Source organism: Gobio gobio, assembly GCF_949357685.1.
Source record: "Gobio gobio genome assembly, chromosome: 1".
NCBI classification, from domain to species: domain Eukaryota; kingdom Metazoa; phylum Chordata; class Actinopteri; order Cypriniformes; family Gobionidae; genus Gobio; species Gobio gobio.
Genome location: NC_137097.1, coordinates 80,677,235 through 80,694,050, shown reverse-complemented (window position 1 = coordinate 80,694,050; position 16,816 = coordinate 80,677,235). Strand labels below are relative to the sequence as shown.

General features: G+C 40.7%; 2 protein-coding genes across 2 annotated transcripts in view; both read left to right on the top strand.

The window, feature by feature from the left end:
• The window catches only part of LOC307126351 (GTPase IMAP family member 9-like), a 584,370-nt gene that overhangs the window by 271,862 nt on the left and 295,692 nt on the right, over window positions 1-16,816 (top strand). The window lies entirely within an intron of this gene.
• The window catches only part of LOC307135403 (uncharacterized protein), a 34,595-nt gene continuing 27,041 nt past the window's right edge, over window positions 9,263-16,816 (top strand). The window contains exon 1 of the mRNA XM_079831821.1: window positions 9,263-9,336. The gene's annotated coding sequence lies outside the window, so the exon portion shown is untranslated. The remainder of the gene's footprint in view (window positions 9,337-16,816) is intronic.

Below are 16,816 nucleotides of genomic sequence, written 5' to 3'. Positions count from 1 at the left end.
AAAAAGGGACATTACGCCAGAGTGTGCAAAACCAAAAGAATGTGTGAAATGCATGTAGCTACAGTGGTCGAGGACACTGGTGAGGAAGTTGCATTTCTGGGTTCACTGTCAGTGGATGCAAATGGCAGCCCATGGATGACAGACATACATGTGGAGAATCTTAAAACACGCTTTAAAATTGACACTTGCGCAGATGTCACCGCTATACCTGAAAAGCTGTATAACCAGGGTCAGTTCAGCAGGCTGGAGAGGCCAATGAGGGTTCTGCTGGGGCCAGGAGGGACTCGTCTGAATGTGAAGGGCAAGTTCACAGCCACTCTCAGTAAGAACAGTAAATGTACTAAAGAGGAAATATACGTTGTAGAGGGGCTGTGCACACCACTGCTAGGTGGGCTTGCTGCAGTGGCACTGCAGTTGGTCGCCAGAATAAACAACATTAGCTTGGACTCCAAAGAGATAGTGAAAAGGGAGTTCCCAAAGCTTTTCTGTGGATTAGGAAAAATGGAGGGCGAGTATAACATAGGCTGAGCGCCTGGTTTCATAACTTTCTCCCTCTCAACTCCCAGACGCATCTCCCTCCCACTCCTGCCAAAGGTTAGAGAGGAGCTGGACCGTATGGAGCAGCAGGGAGTTATCTCAAAGGTGGAGGGGCCCACTGAATGGTGTGCGCCTATGGTGGTGGTGCCAAAACGCACGGACAAGGTGAGAATATGCACCGACCTCACAGAGCTGAACAAATCAGTTATGAGAGAGAAGCACCCCCTCCCCTCAGTTGAACACACTTCGGGACAGCTTGCTGGGGCCAAAGTGTTTTCAAAGCTAGACGCCAACGCAGGCTTTTGGCAGATTCCACTGTCCAAGGAGTCATCTCTGCTTACCACTTTCATAACTCCGTTCGGGCGGTATTGTTACAATCGCCTGTGTTTTGGGATCTCGTCAGCACCAGAACACTTCCAGAAGCGTATGTCACGCATCCTGGAGGGCCTGGTGGGTGTTCTGTGTCAGATGGATGATGTGCTCATTTGGGGAGCCACACAGACGGAGCATGATGAGAGACTAAGGAGAGTACTGTCAAGACTGCAGGAGGCGGGGGTGACGCTCAATGACAAGTGTGAGTTTTCTAAGAACAGGATAAAGTTCCTGGGGCAGGTCATTGAGGCGTCAGGCGTCAGCGCTGATCCTGATAAAGTGAGCGCTGTAAAAGCCATGGCAGCACCCAGTAACGTCAGCAAGGTGAGATGCTTCCTGGGGATGACAAACCACCTGGGGAAGTTCCTGCCTCACTTGGCTGAGAGAACGCGACCACTCAGAGACCTGCTGAAAAAGTCCTGTATGTGGGTCTGGGGGCCGCAACAACAGCAGGCCTTCGATAACATCAAAGAAGAACTGACGAAACCCCCAGGGCTTGCATTGTATGACCCTAACGCTGAAACGCTTGTCTCCGCTGACTCTTCCTCATATGGAATGGGCACCGTTCTTCTCCAGCGGCAAACAGACACATAGTGGAAACCTGTGGCGTATGCCTCGAGAGCCCTCAGCAGCACTGAGCAGCGATACGTCCAGATCGATAAGGAGGCACTAGCATCAACATGGGCCTGCGAGAGGTTCGCAGAGTTCCTCATTGGGAAGAGTTTTCACATTGAAACTGACCACAAGCCCCTAATTCCTCTACTAGGCTCAAAGAGTTTAGATGAACTTCCTCCACGCATACAGCGTCTGCGCATGCGATTAATGCGGTTCGCCTACACCATATCACATGTGGCAGGCAAAGACATTGCAACTGCGGATGTGCTGTCCCGAGCTCCTGTCAGTCACACTGCAGAAGGATTGCAGGAGGAGGAAATCAACCTCTATGTTGACTCCGTCGTAGCGAATCTCCCAGCTACAGAAAAGCGGTTAAGGGAAATTCAGAGACACCAGGACGACGACCCCACACTCCAGCACTTAAAGAAATTCTGTGTCGAAGGATGGCCAGATACATTTTCTATTAACAGAGAGTTCCAGCCATATCTGCCATTTTCAGGTGTGCTCATAATTCAAGATGGTCTACTATTGTATGGCAGCAGGATAGTCATCCCAGCATCACTCAGGGCAGACATCCTGTCCAAGCTGCACGAGGGCCACTTGGGAATAACAAAATGCAGAGAGAGAGCTAAGCATGCAGTGTGGTGGCCAGGGCTGAGCAGAGAGCTGACAAACATGATAGAGAAATGTGATGCGTGTAGCCAAGATAGAGTGAATTTCAAAGAAACGATGATGCCTACCGAGTTCCCGCCAAGACCATGGTCCACTGTAGGAGCAGATTTTTTCCACATAGACAACAAACAATACCTGGTCATTGTGGACTATTTCTCCAGATATTTTGAAGTAGCCAAACTGACATCCACAACATCTGGAGCTGTAATTGATCACTTCAAGTCTATTTTTGCACGGCATGGTATACCTGAAGTGGTCCGCTCAGAAAACGGCCCACAGTTTGCATCCAAGATCTTTAGACAGTTTGCACAGGATTGGGGCTTTAGTCATGTGACATCCAGTCCCCATTTCCCACAGAGCAACGGGGAGGCGGAGCGTGCTGTGAGGACAGTGAAAAGTCTTCTCAAGAAATCCAGCGACCCTTATCTCGCCCTGATCGCTTATCGAGCTGCTCCTCTGGCGAATGGATACAGTCCCACTGAGCTTTTAATGGGAAGGAAAATAAGAACGCCAGTTCCTGTCATTCCATCCAAGCTTAACCCAGGGTGCGCAGACATGGACAACCTGAAAAGGACAGAACTAAGGTACAGACAAAAACTGCGACAGAATTATGACCGAAGACACAGAGCACGCGATTTGCCGTACCTTCGCCCCGGTGATCATGTGTGGGTCAAAGATACGGTGGACAGAGGCACTGTGGTGTCTACAGCCGGCACGCCAAGGTCATACATCATTGAGACGCCCGGGGGAACTCTACGAAGGAACAGATTCCATCTTTCACCAACCCATGTGGCTCCTGGAGAACCTGCCAACTCAACTGAGCCAGCACCAGAGAGCACAGTTCCTGACGACACACACATTCCTGCCACACCCGGAGCACAGAGTGTAGCCAGTCGGCAGACTCCAGCGTGTGAGAGACGTTTCCCAGCCCGAATAAGAAATCCTCCATCTTACTTGAAAGACTTTGTTTGTTCTTAGGAATGGCACCTGACTTATGGGGGAGGTCAAGGAGTAGAGATCATCGCCAATTTATGGTGTTGATTAAACGTTTACAGAAGCACATGTTCAAAGTGCATCATAGCTGAATAGTATGGTAAAAGTTGAGATTCATAACTGGTGTTATTACTGTTACTGATTTTGGTCCCATTTTAATGATTATATTAATCATGGGTTATATTTTTCAGTATATAAGTAATCTAAAGAGTATTCTGTTACAGTTTAGAAACACTCTTAATGTTATTCTTGCATTGCCTCAAGATTATCCTTTTGTTTAGAAAGGGGGATGTAGTATCAGGTTAACTACTGAGGTAGGAACCTTGTGCTGGTGTTTGGTGGGGGGGAGCATTAAAGCCGTGGGTTCAATAGACGTGCTGTTGTGATCCTTGTGTTGAGTCTCCTATAAAGGATATTGTGTACCTATGAACCACATAACACTCTATAGTGTCTTATTCTAATTTAATTTATACATAAAATTTAAGAAAATAAAATGAAATAAATTGAAAAATTGCCTTTTATAAAAGGTAAAAATATCACAAATATGCCGATTTAAATATGCCAAAGCTGATTGAACACTGGTGAGAATATTGCTTCAGAATAAAAAATATTTACAACACACACACACACACATCCGGACAAGCAAATTTTTTACTCGGAGTGACAGATTTACTTGTCCGACGGACAAGCATGTAAATGTCGAGCCCTGTGAGGCCAAAAAAAAAGTGTCTGGTAAAAAGTGGCAAAAAAGTTAATTTCAGGCCCTGATTGCCGTCACCGTGACATTATCCCTGCACCCATCGTTCAGAACCAAAATAAAATATGACTTCACTTTGCCTCGGAAATTTTTTCTTATAAAAAGTGTCACTGCAAGCTGATCCTTTTTGCCTCCCTTTAATTTGAATAAACCCATGCACGTATTGGGCAATTTTGAAAAGTGCTTTGTATGTAGGGAAAACATGACAGGCCTACAACACTGAACAAATTGCCTTATCCGATTAGCCTATTGAAAAATGAATTTGTTTCCAATTGTGCAAATATGATCTGTTTAACTTAAAGGCTAATTTTTTGAATTTTTTATTTTCTGTTTTAGATGCTCTTACACAACAGATGGGCATAGTCACCGTCACCCAGTTTGTTTTTGCACAGGCTGTGCGACGGTGACCGGGCAGGAGGGACTGGACAACAAACCAGTCAGACATCAGAGGACGTCGAACTGTAAATAGGTTTAAGAAAATAAATAATAAATAAGAAGACAAATAAAATGAATTTGTTTTTATACCTTAAATCGTGTGGTGTGGTCAGTGTTTTAGGCTATAGGCATACAAGCTTTCAAATGTTCCATCACTTTTTTAACATCCTGACTGTATATAAAGCAGGCTATTCAATTAATTTAATTTATGGCATTACATTTTCGTATGCCTAGCAATCATTTTCTATGGCTTAATAACGATTGAAATTCCATTGAAATCACGTTGATCCTAGTTCAGTTGAAATTTCAACATTGTTTCAATATTCCTGATAATTGAAATACCATTGAAATTCCCTTGATCTATGGACAGGATTTCAACATTGTTTCAATATTAAAACAGGGTGCAAAATGATTTCGATGAATGACTTAATGTTGACAACAGAATGTTGAATTAACATAGTTTCAATGATTGTTTGCTATCTGGGCAATGCCTTATTTTATGAAATTCCCACAATATTACTATATAAATTAACTGTTCTTTTTAACCCTGTTACATAGAAAAGGTGAAAGTTCTTTAGAAAACGTCTTATAAATTCTCCTGTTAGGCCACTATTGCCTGGAGATTTATTATTTTTTAGCAAGTTAATGCACTCTCTCAACTCATCAATGTCTATTTCTTTATCTCACACATTCTGAAAGTTCTCATCAATGGTTTTGGTATCACTCATAAAGATATTTAAAAAAGCATCAATGTTGGAAGTAGCCAAAGTGGAAGAATACAAATTACTGAAACATTGAGCAACAAATATCGCAATATCTAAATACTATTTTGTTGTTAATCATTAGTTTTGAAACTGAGACAAAATCACTGTTTCTTTTTTCAAGGCCAAAAAAAAAAACATTTTGTATTTTCCCCTTTTACTAACCATTTAAGTCTTGATCTATTAAATGCTCCTTTTAGAAAATACTCTTGTGCAGACCCGGAGCGGGCTCATATACGGCACAGTTTTATGCCCCTGTTGTTCCTGAAGCAGCCAGTAGGGGAGAAGGATATACGTAAATATTATATTGGTGCATGTCTTGGGTAAAATACAGGTTTGTGTACAGTTATCCTCACAGTGGAGGATTGATCTGGAGAGGAAAACAGATGATAAAGGTTATCAGACAAATGGAAAGATTGAATAATGAATGAATGACGTTGAGTGTTTTATGTTGGAAAGTCAATTTGAATGCTTCAATTGTGAAAAGTTCAGGTTGCAAAATAAGTTTGAATTACTCGACACATAAAATAATCCAAACTTGCTTTACACAGAAGTTTGCATCTTTAAGTTTATACCTTAGATGTGAGTGTGTTTTTCTTTTCTTGAAGTGTTTGCTTTGCTAAGCTTGATTATGAAAAAAGCCTTGGTCTGTTGACACCAATGAAATGAGCTTTAAGTGTGAATTTATAGGAGATGTGAAGACATCATCATAATAAATGAGGTGAAAACAGGAACTATTGAGATGAAATAAAGAGTCTTTTCAGCAGCTCTGTTAATATTGATGAGCCTCAGACTATCAACACTCATTCAACAAGACATTCAGGATCATCAGCAGATCATCGCACTTTATTCTGACTGTTTGCTCTTACAAACACATTATTCCAGTCAGGATATATGACAAAAGACTGTTAAACTGCTCTACTGAAAGACAAAACAGTTATTTATGGGTAAAACATCAGTTAACAAAGCCTGGTGCACAAACTCTGCTATTGTTGGGAGTCATTGTTCAGCTAACCTCGAGTTTCTCATGGTTAAATGTAGACCGTTTTATCTGCCGCGTGAGTTCACCTCCACTATTATCACTGCAGCCTATATTCCTCCGGATGCTGATGCCAAGCTTGCTATGAAAGAACTTCATGCAGCCATCAGTAAACAACAGACTGATCACCCGGAAGCTGCTTTTATTGTTGCAGGTGACTTTAATCATTCAAACTTAAAGTCAGTGCTACCCAAGTTTCACCAGCATGTTTCCTGCCACACCAGAGGAAACAAAACCTTAGACCATGTGTACACAAACATGGCTGGTGCTTACGTTGCGACACCCCTCCCCCACCTGGGACAGTCAGATCACCTTTCTTTGTTCCTCATCCCCAAATATTCACCCCTCATCAACCGTGTGAAGCCAGCAGTAAAGACCATCAAGGTGTGGCCTGCGGGGGTTGATTCCACACTCCAGGAAAGGTTTCTACACACAGACTGGAGTGTGTTTGCTTCTCAAGCCACCAGTGGCGCTCACACGGACATTGACTTCTACACCTCCTCTGTATTGGATCATATCAATACCACCATTGACAGTGTTACAACCCAGAAACAGATCACCACATACCCAAATCAGAAGCCTTGGATGAACAGGGAAGTTCGACTCCTGCTGAAGTCACGCAATACTGCCTTCAGATCAGGAGATGCACAAGCCTACAGCGCATCCAGAGCAAACCTGAAGAGGGGCATCAAAAAGGCCAAGCACTGCTACAAGCTGAAGATAGAGGGTCACTTTTCCAACTCTGACCCTCGACGCATGTGGCAGGGCATTCAGGCCATCAGTGACTACAAACCCCCCCACTCCACCCCCGCAGCCACTGATGTCAACTTCCTGAACGAGCTAAATCACTTTTATGCTCGCTTTGAAAGAGACAACAGAGAAACTGCCACCAAGCTCAAACCCTCAGCTGACCACCCACCAATCACACTCTCCACCACAGATGTCTGCAAGTCACTGAGCCGGATCAGCGCACACAAGGCTGCTGGACCAGACAACATCCCTGGTCGTGTTCTCAGGGCATGTGCGGAGCAGCTCGCTGGGGTTTTTACAGACATTTTCAACCTGTCTCTTGCCCAAGCAGCTGTACCTTCATGCTTTAAACGCACTTCCATTGTGCCAGTGCCAAAACATTCTAACCCGAGGTGCCCTAATGACTACCGCCCTGTAGCACTCACACCCATCGTCATGAAGTGCTTTGAGCGGCTGGTCCTGGAACACCTAAAAGACTCTATACCATCCACATTGGACTCACACCAGTTTGCCTGCCGCAGCAATAGGAGCACAGAGGATGCCGTTTCCATGGCACTGCACTCTGTGCTCACCCATTTGGACCAAAAGAACACTTATGCACGCATGCTGTTTGTTGACTTCAGCTCAGCATTCAACACTGTCATCCCATCCAAGTTAATAGCCAAACTTGGAGACCTGGGCATCAATACCTCAATGTGCAACTGGATTTTGGACTTCCTAACTGACAGACCCCAGAATGTTCGTTCAGGATTCACCTGCTCCACATCCATCACACTCAACACTGGTGTACCACAGGGCTGTGTGCTAAGCCCGTTTCTCTACTCCCTCTTCACCGCCGACTGCAAGCCTGTGTATGGATCTAATTCTATCGTCAAGTTTGCGGACGACACTACGGTGATCGGGCTCATCAGCAACAACGATGAGACTGCCTATAGGGAGGAGATCCAGCACCTGGTCACATGGTGCGCTGATAATAACCTGCTCCTCAACACCACCAAAACGAAGGAGCTCATCGTGGACTTCAGGAAAGAGTCAAGAGGCACACACGACACCATCCACATCAATGGAATGGCTGTTGAACGTGTCTCCAGTTTCAAGTTCCTGGGGATCCACATCTCGGCGGACATGTCGTGGACGACCAACACCTCCAGCCTGGTCAAGAAGGCTCACCAGCGCCTCTTCTTCCTGAGGACACTGAGGAAGAATCAGCTCTCCTCGGCTATCCTGGTGAACTTCTATCGCTGCGCAATAGAAAGCATCCTGACCAACTGTGTGGCAGTATGGTATGGGAGCTGCTCTGTTGCGGAGCGCAAGGCACTGCAGCGGGTGGTGAAAACTGCCCAGCGCATCACAGGGACTCCACTGCCTGCCATCGAACACATCCAGAGGAAACGCTGTCTGCATCGAGCTCGCAGCATCCTCAAGGACTCCTCTCACCCAGCCCACAGACTGTTTTCTCTCCTGCCCTCCGGCAGGCGTTTCAGGATCCACCGGACCAGGACCAGCAGACTAAAGAACAGTTTTTTCCCCAGAGCTGTCTCTTTACTGAACTCAAACCCCCGTTGATCCACTTCCCTCATAAACTGATAACTCTCCTACCTCACATCCACCTTCACTTTGTTATTTGCACTACCGACTGTTTATCACAGTAACAACTGTTTACTTATTCATTTTGCACTACCACACCGTAACTGGATTATGCTCATTTGCACTGCCGACTGTTTTTACAGTACCTACTGTTTACATTTGTATTTTGCACTGTACTTCTAACTGTAATATGCAACCACTTTCCACTGCACTTTTACACTTTTTTCGGATAGCTTCTGTCCATAATTTATTGCACTACTTTAATCGACGGCCATATTCATCATTTTAGTCTAACATATCATTGTATACCTCTATCTGTAAAATTCTGTTTATAGTAATAGCCATCTGTATATTATATTATATTCATAGTACATATCCACCTGTAAATTCTGTTTATAGTATTAACCATCTGTATATTATTCACCTGTAAATCCTGTTTATAGTAATAACCATCTCTCTATTTATAGATATATTTATATATACTCAGTACATATCCATGTCCTGCACTTATGCAAACGTTGTATATCCTGCACTTGCTGCTATTGCACTTCTGGTTAGACCTAAACTGCATTTCGTTGCCTTGTACTTGTACTTGTGTAATGACAATAAAGTTGAATCTAATCTAATCTAATCTAATGTAAAGAAGGCCACCCTCACAAATGGACTCTTCCAAACTCCCCCACCTCTGCTGGTGATTTGGACTGCTCCAAAACGTCCCTCAGAGAACCAGAGATCAGAGAGTGAGGATGCAGAGATGTGCTTGTGTTTAGTTATTAACAGTTAAAGTAGTCAGAAGGGACAGACTTTGTGGATTGTGTGTAAGTATCTTCTCTTCATTAGTGATTACTATATTGCTAAGAGACATTAAGGAGTGTCTGAATGTTTACATTAATTATGTTGGTTTGCACATTATCTTGTTGCCTAAATTTGTATTCATATATTCGGGTTTGTATCTATATAACTAATAGTTAAGTACTGCTTTATAGATCTGTGATTGTTTATAAATATGTGTCTATAGATTGTCTATAGATCTATTAGTATCATTATACAAATCTGTGCGTTTTTAATCAGTTTCATAAGCTATCCGAAATGTCCATACAATATAATGGAGAAAAACAATGCAGACCTCTCAATAGCAGTTGCAAATTTATTTTTATTAAATACATTTTCAGTGAACAGATTAAACAATACATTTATCAGATACTTTTATTCAACATTAGTCAAGTAAATTAGGAGCATTCAATTTAAGTTTATTTGTACCCTTATGAAAATTAACTATGGTTTTACTGTGGTAAATCCATGGTTCGTTTTCATAAGCTAATAAAATTAACCATAGTTCATCAATGATTGTAGTAACCATAACTACAAAAGTAACCATGGTGTCAAAACCTACCATGGTTATGATAAACATAATTTTACTCTGGTATTACTACAATTTTACTACAGTAGAGAACCATGGTTTGAACAAAAGATAACATCGCTACAGTCTTACAATACTAGGTGTCCATAAAGCAATAGCTCTAAGATAATGCAAGTCATGAGTTTAAAGTTGTGTTCAGTTATGCTATCCTTCAACATCTTTAGAGCAAGTTCTCAGATTTTCAACCCACTTTGTTACAATGTTAATAATGCATGTAAATTAATGATGTTTACTCTTTCTCTGACTTACATGTACTGATATATCCCTGTTTATTTATCAGCGAACCTGTCATACAAACCTTTCCTTTAAGCCCGGTTTCACAGACAAGATTTAAAGGGATAGTTCACCCAAAAATGTAAATCCTGTCATTAATTCCTCTCCCTCATGTCGTTCCAAACCCGTAAGACCTTCCTTCATCTTCAGACACAAATGAAGATATTTCTGATGAACTCCCAGAGCTCTCTGTCCCCTCCATAGACAGCAATGTAACTGTAACGATAAGGGCCCGAATGGACTAAAGCTTGAACTCCTAACAGCATCTCTTTTCTAATCAGATCATACGTAAACAAAAGGGCCTTTGTGTTGATGTGACTATCTACACTAATTAGATCCGAAGCGCCGTCTTGTCTCCGAAAGAGATTGGAGCATTGAATTTTATAGCCCCAAGACATTCACGTGTCTTTACACCCTCACACACACACCCTTTGTGCGAATGGGAGCACAATCCTTAGACACAGGACTGTTTTGCGTGACCCATCTCACACATCTGCCTTTCCTTGTGAAAAAAAGTGCACTTTAGTGTAATTGATTTCAAATGTATCACATATTAAGTTGAAATAAAATGTAATAAGTTGCCATTAAGAGTGATTTTTTGGAACAACTTAAGTGGGACTTTAATACAACTTTATACGTACTTTCATAATTGCTTCTAATGTCTTCAAAATATACTTAAAGTGCACTGCTCAATCTATTGAGGAGCAATTAATGTGAGCTAAAATATACTTTAATGTCAGCTAAATATACACTTAAGTGTGAATTAAATGTACAATTTTCGCCGCTTAAGTGCATTTGATTTGTATTTAATTTCAAATGTATCACAGCTTAAGTTCATGTTAAAATGCAATTAGTTGAACTTTTGAGTAATTTTTTGAACCACTTAAGTGAGATTTTAGTATATTTTTATATGTTCTTTAAAATATGGTAAAAGTGTACTTTTGAATGTACTGACAAGCAATTAATGTGAACTAAAACATACTTTAATGTCAGCTAAATATACACTTAAGTGTGAATTAAATGCAATGTTTTCGGCGCACTGAATGCACATTAAGTGTAATTGATTTCAAATGTATCACATATTAAGGTGAAATAAAATGTAATAAGTTGCCATTAAGAGTGATTTTTTTGGAACAACTTAAGTGGGACTTTAATACAACTTTATATGTACTCTCATAATTGCTTCTAATATCTTCAAAATAAATTTAAAGTGCACTGCTCAATCTATTGAGGAGCAATTAATGTGAACTAAAGTAAACTTTAGCGTAATTTACATGTACACTATTATCTAATTAAATATATGTTTCTAATACAGCTGCAATTTAAGTCAAGTCAAGTCAACTTTATTTATATAGCGCTTTTAACAATGTAGATTGTTTCAAAGCAGCTTTACAGTGTTAAACAGGAAAATAATGCAGCATAATTTTATTAAGCTGTATAGCCATTTGATGTCATCAGTTCATTTCAATTATCATACGGTGACAGTGTGGGCTTTAGATCAATAAATAGATCAGTAATTTAGTTTATATCAGGGGTTTTCAAATTGGGTGAATGTGAGCCTCCCCTTAGAGTAGGTAAGGACAGCCGAGCCCCCCCTTCCCCAAAATCCTGCATTCATAAATCTTTGCAACAGCAAATAACTTCCAACTTTATGCAAGCCTATTTGAGGCTACTTTTAAAAATCACAGAACATCAGTAGGCCTAACCATAAGTCAACAAAACATGCTTAACATGTGAATGTCACAAGTGTGAAACTTGTGTCTGGGTCTTAAAGAGATAGTTCACTTTAAAATGAAAATTCTGTCATCATATACTCACCCTCAATTTGTTTCAAGCCTGTATGAATTTCTTTCTTCTGCTAAACACAAAGCAAGATATTTTGAAGAATGTCAGTAACCAAACAGTTAACTGGTCCCATTGACTTCCATAGTAAGAAAAAATATATATACTATGGAGGTCAATGGGACCAGTTAACTGTTTGGTTACTGACATTCTTCAAAATATCTTGCTTTGTGTTTAGCAGAAGAAAGAAATTCATACAGGCTTGAAACAAACTGAGGGTGAGTATATGATGAGAGAATTTTCATTATAAAGTGAACTATCTCTTTAAGCGCACATTTTAATGCACATCGTCTCGAACAAAATCAGCACAATGGACAGCTCTCTGATCAATGAACGACAACGCTTTTTGTTCACGGAGCGCATAACACATAACAGTCAACTGCATTGAAGGCATGTTATCAGATCAAAAAGATTTGCCTTACAATTTTTTTCAGCCACATACAAGATTTGTATGTGGCTAAAATTATTTAAAATCATACATTCAGATTTAAACAATAAACAAAATGCACCATTCACGTCATTTGCACGTGTCATTCACGTCATTTGAATTTGAATTTTGAACTTTGAATAACCGCCCATATCAGTGGGAACAATGAGGACGCGCTTTTGACGCGCAGAGGTGTTCGATGCGGGGCTGCACTGCAGAGAGAAATTGATCTGTAGTTATTTTTAATCATGGTCAGTGCGGAAAACCCACACTCACACAAGTAAGTGGAGGTGAAGGGGATTAGGACTTGCATAGCCTTAGTGGAGATCTGAGTCTCGCTCTCCACAGACAACCAGAAACGCGTGATCGGCATTTCTGCCAGTCTCTGCTTCAAGTCCACATTCGAGCTGAGATCGACCAGTTTTTGTTAAAGCTTAATAAAAATTTAAAATAAAAAAGTTCGATTTCGTGCATTGATTTGTATTAATAGGCCTACAGTAGTCAGTAGTCTTTTCTGTCTGTGTCAGCTGCAAAAATTAAGTTGAAGATCGTCATCTCCGTATTGAACACGCCTAGCCTACAGAGAGAAATGCACATCATGGATTACATTGAGTAACGTTAGCTAGCCTATTTCTTTTCGTTTTGAATAGTTTCGTTTAAAGAAATGTAAAGCTTTCTTAAATATTTTCCATGTCTATGAGGCATAAACTGAGTTTCGATTAATTTATAATAAAAAAATAAAGATATGAGATATGAATTTATGATGCGCTCCAGTTCACGCGTGCAATGCAATTGATCGCGGCTATATTTGCTTCTTATTTATTAAATCCAGGCAATTTGTTGAATAAACATTTATTAAAATTAAGATACAATTTATACAAAACGAAATTCACTTTAAACTAAAGATAGTCTTTCTACAAAACGAAACTTAATGAAGTGGTCAATCATGTCTGACCCACTCCATGTCCCCGATGCATCCTATCTTACTCATGGTGTTCACTTTTCATAATCAACATATAGATGGAAAAAAATAACATATAATATTTTAACATATGAAACTAAATGCGTTTATTTAATGGCTACAACACATAGGCTATTAGGCACATTCAAGTTAATTCTCCAATTAATTTTAAAATGATTGAAAAAAATAAACATAGCCTACCCCTTAAAAAAATAATTGTATTGCAGTTTTTTCTAAGTACAAGAAACACTCTTTCTGCGTGGAGTGTTTGTGTTGAAAACAGGTGCCATTCATAAAATCCTTCAGTTTTCGAGTAGGCCTATTGTTTGAGCACCTGTGCACATGTTGAGCCAGAAGGAGCCATTGCTTAATCTGTCAGCATTACTACTTGTCAGTAATCAGTCACCTCGTTTGTACCACGACGCGAGTATCCCGCGTAGCTTTTACCCAGTATACCGCGACGCGAGTATATGGTTTATTTTTATTTTTTCTTCACGTCGCGCCTCCCCTGTGGCTCTTTGGCGCCCCCCAGGGGAGGCGCGCCTCACCTATTGAAAACCGCTGGTTTATATGGTTAATTTAGTTTATTAATTAGATTTATTTCGATGTTTAGTTGAAAAATGTAGTGTCCCCAACTGAGCACGCCAAGCCAGAGGCAACAGTGGCAAGGAAACCAAAACCCCATCAGGTGACCTAATGGAGAAAAATAAACCTTGGGAGAAACCAGGCTCAGTCGGGGTGCCAGTTCTCCTCTGGCCAATTAACAAACAGCGTATTATTATTGTTATTATTATTATTATTCTGGCAGCTTTACAGGTCAGAGGTCATAATAGATGGGAATATTCGAAGGACTGGAGGCAACACGCTGGAGACGGGTTTATTGAGGATGACGTTGATTAAATAATTATTAAAGTGCAATATTCGAATGATCGGAGGCAACACGCTGGAGACGGGTTTATTGCGGATGACATATCGATTTAAGTATTATTTAATTGTAATATTCAAACAAACATTAAGTGTAATTGATTTCAAATGTATCACATATTAAGGTGAAATAAAATGTAATAAGTTGCCATTAAGAGTGATTTTTTTGGAACAACTTAGGTGAGGGGAGATCTTGCATGGAGCCCCAGTCCGAGGGAGATTGACAGTCATGTTTAGCTTCTTCCATTTTCTAATGATTGCTCCAACAGTGGACCTTTTTTCACCAAGCTGCTTGGCAATTTCCCCGTAGCCCTTTCCAGCCTTGTGGAGGTGTACAATTTTGTCTCTAGTGTCTTTGGACAGCTCTTTGGTCTTGGCCATGTTAGTAGTTGGATTCTTACTGATTGTATGGGGTGGACAGGTGTCTTTATGCAGCTAACAACCTCAAACAGGTGCATCTAATTTAGGATAATAAATGGAGTGGAGGTGGACATTTTAAAGGCAGACTTATGTGGCGTTCACACCGGACGCGATTCGCGTGAATAATTCATGCTAATCGCGCGAAGGTGGACGCTTGAACATTTTGAGTTTACTCGCTTCATTCGTGCCTGAAATTCGCGTGTGACAACTACACAACAGACGCGAATTCGCATCATGGGAGGGGATTCTGCCCTATATGAGCCTATATGGTCACTTGACGTCTTTTTTGTAAAAAATACTACTATTAATGTGTGACAAAACGTAGTTTAAAGACTTTTTCAGGCGATAATAAAGTTGTTTCAAGCTCAAATCTGTGGTTAATTTATAAAAAGAGTGCCTATTTGAGCATTTTATCTGGCGTTTTCGGAGTTGTGAGATCCAGGGGATCAGTGACATTCCGCGCTCGTTTACCCGGGGAGACCCGCCTTTCCTCGGCTAGTCCTTCTCACATTTGCCGCTGGCTCTGGCTCTTTTTTTCTGCTCCTGTCTCGTTGTGAAATGGCTCACTTGGCTCACAATAACTCACTTTCTTCCAAGTAAGATCCTTTTTATTCCTTTATTCCTTTTATTCCTGTAGTGATAGGATGATGTATCATACAGCTCCGGGTATCCACATACGGCCACGATTATCTTGTCCTCCATTGTTGTTCGGATTTCTGCCTCCACTTGTAAATGCGTCACTACTAGAGCAAGCTCGTGATAGGTTAACGCGGCGCGAAATATTCGCCAAAGTTCGAATTTTTAAACTTGAGCGATTCGCGCGTTCAAAACGCTCAATTCGCGTCATTCGCGCCGCCTCAATCGTGCGAATCGCGCAAATCTCGCCACCTCATTCGCGCGAATCGCCATTTCGCGTCTCTGCATTGAGTTAACATGTAAATCACTCGTGCGAATCACGTCCGGTGTGAACGCACCATAACAGGTCTTTGAGGGTCAGAATTCTAGCTGATAGACAGGTGTTCAAATACTTATTTGTAGCTGTATCATACAAATAAATAGTTAAAAAATAATATATTGTGATTTCTGGATTTTTTTTTTAGATTATGTCTCTCACAGTGGACATGCACCTACGATGACAATTTCAGACCCCTTCATGATTTCCTGCAAAATAGCAGGGTGTTCAAATTCTTTTTTTCCTCACTGTACATATATATCCTTCTGAATGATTTGACTACCTTTATTGAAATAAGTCAATTACAACATTTTTTATATAATAATTTCCATATTCTATTAAGTGATTTGAACATGGTTTTCACATTCTGTGGGTGCGGTGTAGTGTTTAATCAGCTTTTCAGGTACAGTCTGAATTCTGTTCTCCTGGGTCCTGCGGACCAAAAGGACCCTTGGGAAAGTATAGTTCATCTAGAGCTCAACAGAAGTATTCCAACAGGTGTCATCCATCTGTTGTGAGCGGGGGAAACCATTTGTGACTCCTAGGGATGCTCATATTGACCGTTTAACCGTTAACCGATAGTATGGATTTTGACCGATTAATACTATCAGTTAAACGGTTTAAAACTTTTTTTTTTTTGCTGCATGGTCACCACATTTTTTATAAGAAACAATATCGAGTCTATAAAACACGAAAGAACAACAAATATATCGGTGAGAACACCAGTTTTAACAGCCTATATACACTGGGACTGCATTTGACTGCATATCACAATTTTCCCAATATTGAGTCTTCTTGCAATCGTAATACAATGAACAAAATGAACAAAAATGTGCAATCCTTTGCAGCACCCCCACTTCCCGTGGATTGAGGTAGGCCTGCTATTTTTATATGATGAAAAAAACGTAGTTTGATGGGAAAAAAAACTATTCCGGTTCTTCAAAGCTTCAAATGGATTCAGTGTTTTCGTTTTGTCATCTTAATTTGTTAATTATTTAAGTGAAAAATATTTAGTGTTGGCCTACATTAAATATTTTATTCAGTTTCTCTCTTTTGTCAGAAACACTGCAGGTGCGTGA